The sequence below is a fragment of the Amborella trichopoda genome, chromosome 1 (assembly GCF_054954075.1).
Source record: "Amborella trichopoda isolate Santa Cruz 75 chromosome 1, AtrichopodaSantaCruz75HAP2 v2.0, whole genome shotgun sequence".
In the NCBI taxonomy this organism is placed as follows: Eukaryota; Viridiplantae; Streptophyta; class Magnoliopsida; order Amborellales; family Amborellaceae; genus Amborella; species Amborella trichopoda.
In genome coordinates, this window is record NC_142336.1 from 23,175,072 (window position 1) to 23,181,183 (window position 6,112).

A 6,112-nucleotide genomic window follows, 5' to 3' on the forward strand; every position below is an offset into this window, starting at 1 on the left:
TTTAAAAGGACGTTCGATGATTATAGAGAAAGAGAGTTTCTATCTTAACATAATTATTGAGAGAAGGTGGATTACTTTGTAGGTCTCATTTGATAGGAATAATTGAGAAATAATATAGTGAACTAATTTAAGATATTCTATTTATTTATGTTTGGAATTAAAGCTCAAATGCTTCTTTATTTATTATATGTTTTTTCTTTTTTTCTTTTTTCAATCATATCATTCATTAAATTAGTTATATATATATATATTATACTTATAAGTGAGTATTATTTTGGAAAATATGAGGTTTCTTTAAGGTTGCAACCCTAAACAATCCAATTAAGGCGCATCTCCAAATTTTATCATAACATGTAATTTTGTTGTAAAAAATATTAAGGATTATCTTAAAATCTATTTTCATATCTAATTAGAAAATTTTAAACCCCAAAAATGGTTAAAATCAAGGAGATCTATAAACAAATGAAAATCTTGAAAATGGATGGCTTAGATAATGTGCAGCAAGATGCATTATTTTTTAGACTCAAATTTTTTTTTCTTTTTTTTTTTTTTCTGTTCATACATTTAGATGTCAAGATGATTAAATAAAGGGTTTTTCAACATTAAAACAACATTTTCAATAGATTTTTGAGGTGCATATGTAATCAAAAGCTTTTTTTTTTATATTCATACATCTAGATGTCAAGATGTTTAAATAGAGGGTTTTTCAACATTAAAACAACCTTTTCGATAGAGTTTTTGAGGTGCATATGTAATTCTACATTTTAATGTTGCAACCTTATATAAACTTTTCTCTTTAATTATAATAATACATATACTATTTACTTCTAGGTAAATATAATAATATAAAAATATATTATATAATTCTTATAATAAAGTCATAATAATTAGATATCCATTGCAATCAAAACTGATCATACGTTGGTACTATTTTTTTTTTTTCTTTCATGGTACATTCTTTTCTTCTTTTTTTTCCAATTTAGTTTTGGATTTTGAAAAATATAGATAGAAAATGAAAGAAACAAAAAAAGAAAACACAATGAATAAAGAAATTGAAGGATTAGTTTTTTTTTCTTGGTACTAATTATAGTAATACTACAATTTTAATTATTTTATTATACTTCCATAACTTGAGTTTTGAGGTACTTATTTCTTCAAAAAATAATGTCAATCATGTTATTACTTCTATAATTTTTCATTTATAGTTAATTATTATTCAAGTTTTTCTATTTTAAGTATTTACAATTACATAATCAACTATTAAATAAATTTTACTTATGCAGAAAATATAATTTTATATGTAAGTAGTAAAAGAAAAATAGACAAGGAATTATCTTTTATTTTTTTGCATTTGCCATTATAAGTACTAACTTTTCCCTAGGCAATATTACATTATTAACCTATATAATTAGCATTTCTGGTTTATTTTATATTTTTTATTTAACATTTTCAAGTTCATATGTTGTGTCCAACTCCAAAATTCTTTCTAAATATATTATGTACTTCTAATTATATAGTTTTCTAGAAAATTATAAAAATAAAAATACAAAAACATGTCTCATAAACTTCAAAAAACAATTAGAATTTTATTTATAACTTATATTTACAGTTAATTATTAATTGTCTCTCCTGAGAGAGAGAGAGAGAGAGAGAGAGAGAGAGAGAGATATTAAAAAAGTAGGTCGCATTTAATGATATTGAAATAGGGTAGGAATGCATGAAAATAGAGAGAAAAAATCTAAAAAATAGGTAAGCATATAAGATAGAGAGAGTACCTCGAAATATGGAGAAGAATTTAAGAAAGAAATCTAAAATCAATTTAAAAAGTAGGGATGCAGTTAAGAAAGAGTGAGAAAAAAAGTACATCGAAATTTGGATACCTTGAAAATTAAATGACCAAAATGCCCCTATGAATTTTTGGGGCATTATCGTAATTTTTATCATGAGGTTTTTTTTTTTTTTTTTTTTTATTAACATGTGCGCCCTATTAGATGTCTGTATGTCCCAAATTTCGCTACAAATTAATTTTTACAACAAAACAAAACACTCTGAGCTGTTGGATCAAGATCTAACGCTCAAGAGCTTGCTCTCTGAAATCGGACCGTTGAGAGCAAGGGTCATGTATACTTTATATGTGGGTGGTGTCATATGTAAAGTTTTCTATTCAGTTAATTATGGGTGTGGTTCCTTTAAGGTTGCGACCGTAAAACAATCCAATTAAGGCCCACTTCCAAATTTTATCATGTAATTTGGCTGTAAAAAATTATTAGGATCACCCGAAAATCTATTTTCAAATGTAATTATGAAATTTTAAACTCCAAAAATGGTTAAAATCAAGTAGATCTATAAACATATGAAAATCCTGGACGGTCTAGATAATGTGTTGTAAGATGCACTATTTTTGAGACTCAAAATATTCTTTTTTTTCATATTCGAGATGTCAAGATGATCAATTATAGGGTTTTTCAACATTAAAACAACCTTTTTCAATGGATTTTTTATGTGCATTTTTAATTCTACATTTTAAGGTTGCAGCCTTATATAAACTTTTTCCATTAATTATATTATGTATTTATAAGTAAATATTATTCTAGAAAAATAGAATTTATAAATATATCTCAAAAACTTCAAAATATGATAACAATTCCATTTATAACTTGCATTTACAATTGAAATTTGTCTCTCTCTATGGTGGAAAATAGAGAAACATTTCATAGAGAGAAAGATCTGAAAAATAAAAACTATTAATAATATTAAAAAAGAGTAAGAATACATGAAAATAAGGAGAAATATATAATTAGAGAGAGCATATTAAGATGTCATAAAAATGGGGAGAAACATCTCGGGAGAGAAAGCATATTAAAAAAGAAATCCAAAATTAATCTAAAATAACATTTTAAAGATTAAATTTAACTTTTGATTACATGTTTTTATGGATCATACTCCACATTTTTGTAAAAATGTAAACATAATATTTTGAGAATATAATGATTAATAATAATATACAAAACTCCCACAAACTTGAAATGACAATACTAATTTGATGCAAACGTTTAAAGCCTTACACATACTATCAATATTAAAAAATACATATATTGTCAAACAATTATCATGATTTTTCAATTTAATAATGGAAACACACAAAATAAGAAGGAAGCCATAAAATATCCAAATAAATAAAGTTTCCTCATAATATAAATTAAATATTAAATGAAATATATGGGAATATAAAATATTCTATAAATAATAGAATCTTATAAAACACATGTAATGTGAGTATATGTAAGTGCCCTATAAATGACACAAAAAATAATATAGAAAAATAACTTTTTTTATCCAAAATCTAATCATCCAATAAATAAAAATAACAAATCGAACTACATTAATGGTTAAATTTGTAGAGTTCATGAACTTGGTGAGATTTTGGGTTCTTCCTCAACAATTAAAGGATATCAAAACATTCACAAGAATGCAAGCATCGATTTTACAACGTTTGATATGACGACTGTAAATTATTATTTAAAAAAAAAACTGAAAACTAATAATAATAGTGTTAATAGAATAAATACAATAAAAATAAATAAATGAAATAAAAATAAATGAAATAAAATAAAATACATAATGAAATATTTAGAATGATAATTCATGGTGACAAAATGCACCATAAGGACCATTTTTTCTCTTACATAAAATTACCCCTCAATTTAAATATGGACCCACGTTTTTTGTATATTTGATTTAATAATTCAAAGCTACTGTTTTTTCAAAAATTTTGATGCTAGTCCATTTCCTTAATGTGCAACTTTGGTCCATCAGCTCTTTTACCATAATTGAATGTAAAGGTTCTAAAACTTTTATTCTTGCGAGCGTATTGGGCATGGTGAGGCTGTCGTGCCTCCATAACATGTTGCATTAATTGTCATATTGTGTCGTGGCATTACCAAATGTTTCAGTTTAACATTTTAAATGATGTGGCATGCTTTGCATCATACATGGATGCTTTATAAAAAAGTTTTCTTTTGATCTAAGGAGTGTCAGTGAAAAGTCTTTTTTTGGTACCGTACTTTCTCTCTATCATTTTGATCCTCTCTCTCTAAGTTATCATTTTGTTTTCACTATATTCTCTCTCTTTAACCTCTTTCTTCTATCTAGTATATTCTCTCTCTACAATTGTTCCTTCTACCTACCCATTATCCCCTGTCATAGCTGAAATGTTCAGGTTCTCCATTGAGAACATCGTAAATCACCAGCCTCCTCTATCTATTCAAAATTTCTTGAGACAACCTAAATATCTCTCATATGCGATAGACAGTTGAAAACCTCATGTGCTACAACCCATGCTATTCTTTCGAATCCAAAACTTTACTTCCTCCCAAGATCTTATCCATAGTGCTCTCACCGCTCTTCTCTCTCTAGCCGAATTTTATCGAAGTTCCCTCTCAAATATTATAGGTAAGTGATCGCATTTTTCTGAAAAATAGTCAGTTTTTAATAAATAGTGATATTTCTGTCCTGCATATTCATTTTATAAGCTGTGTATAAGTGACCTCATTGTTTTGAAAAATAATCTTTTTAGTAAAATTGTGATATTTTATCTATTGTTAAGAATTTTAAATACTGTAAATTATTAGAAATAAATTTATAATTTTCCTGTCTATTGTTCAGAATTTTAAATACTGTAAATTATTAAAAAAAAGGTGATATTTCCGCTTTTAGTAAAATTATGAGATTTCCTTCTACTGTTTTTTAATATCTAGACATTGTAAAATTCATATGCAAATGTCTGCCTCATTATTTGAAAAACTGATATTTTTGTACTTGATTGTAGTATTGCCTATGAAATGATTGTTTACAAATTGGCAATTCCATAAATTGTGATAATTCCGTATTTAATTTTGGATTCTCATAAAAGTTCGTCTATTGATATTAGACTGTTATCGTGTTAGATTTCAAGAATGTCCTTCAAAACTACTACCTCTCAGAAATTATTGCACAAAATGTTTAACTGGCTACTTACAGATATTTCAATGAAAGTGATTGTTATTAAATTGCTTTAAGTGAATTCATGTTAATGATTTCAATGATGCTTTGGATATATGATATTGTTGCTTTCTGATGTTTAAAGAGTTTCAGAGATAATTTGAGTGTAAGTGGACCTGCAGAGATCGTTAAGACCTATTTGGTTATGCCGGTAGGCACTATTTGGACTCATTCGAGACGCCGGTGAGGTATAATCAGACCTGCAATGATTGTTAGGACCTATCTGGTTACGCCGGTAGGGACTACTTGGACTCATCCGGGATGCCGGTGAGGTATGTTTGGACCTACAGGGATTGTTTAGATGTATCCGGTAGGAGCTATTTGGACTCATCCGGTACTCCGGTGAGGTACGTTTGAACCTGCAGGGGTTGTTTGGACCCATCAGGACGCTGATGGGGTATATAGATGACCTACTTGGGACGTCAGTAGGGTATTTTGTGAAATCCTTTGAATTATGCATCTCTGTTAAAATGTTTATATGCATTTCCTTCATTTGGATTATGTTTAACTGTAGATTTGTGAAAAGTGAAATTGTTATTCATAAATGTTTTTGTTCGCAATGCTCTTCCTCATGTTGTTTTTTTTTTAATCTACATTCTTTAGAAAATATTTATATCTTCCAATCATGATTATTTTACGACCATGATGATCACTTACTGAGTAGCCAAAACTCACCAAACTATGGTAAATATTTTTCAAGGTAATTGCAGTCTCATAGTTAAATGCACATCAGGACTAGCTTGTGAAGAAGATGCAGTCATGTCATAACTAAATTCTCTTTTGTAACTATTGTTTAACTTCACCACTGTAAATTTTTTTTTTCTATCAACAGATATATACCTAGCCTTCATGTTAATACCAGTTGTGAGCAAACTTTGTACAAATTTTAATTAATAGAAAATTTTGTTTTGTTACAATATATATTAATAAGAATTTGAATTTTTCCTAGTATAAGAATAGTCTATTGCACCTCAGGAATGTTAGAAATCTTGGGGTGTGACATTTGATCACCCGAATTACCGTCATAGTTGTCCGAAAAAGCTCCCAAAGTCTAGCCATGGCAAAAGGCCCC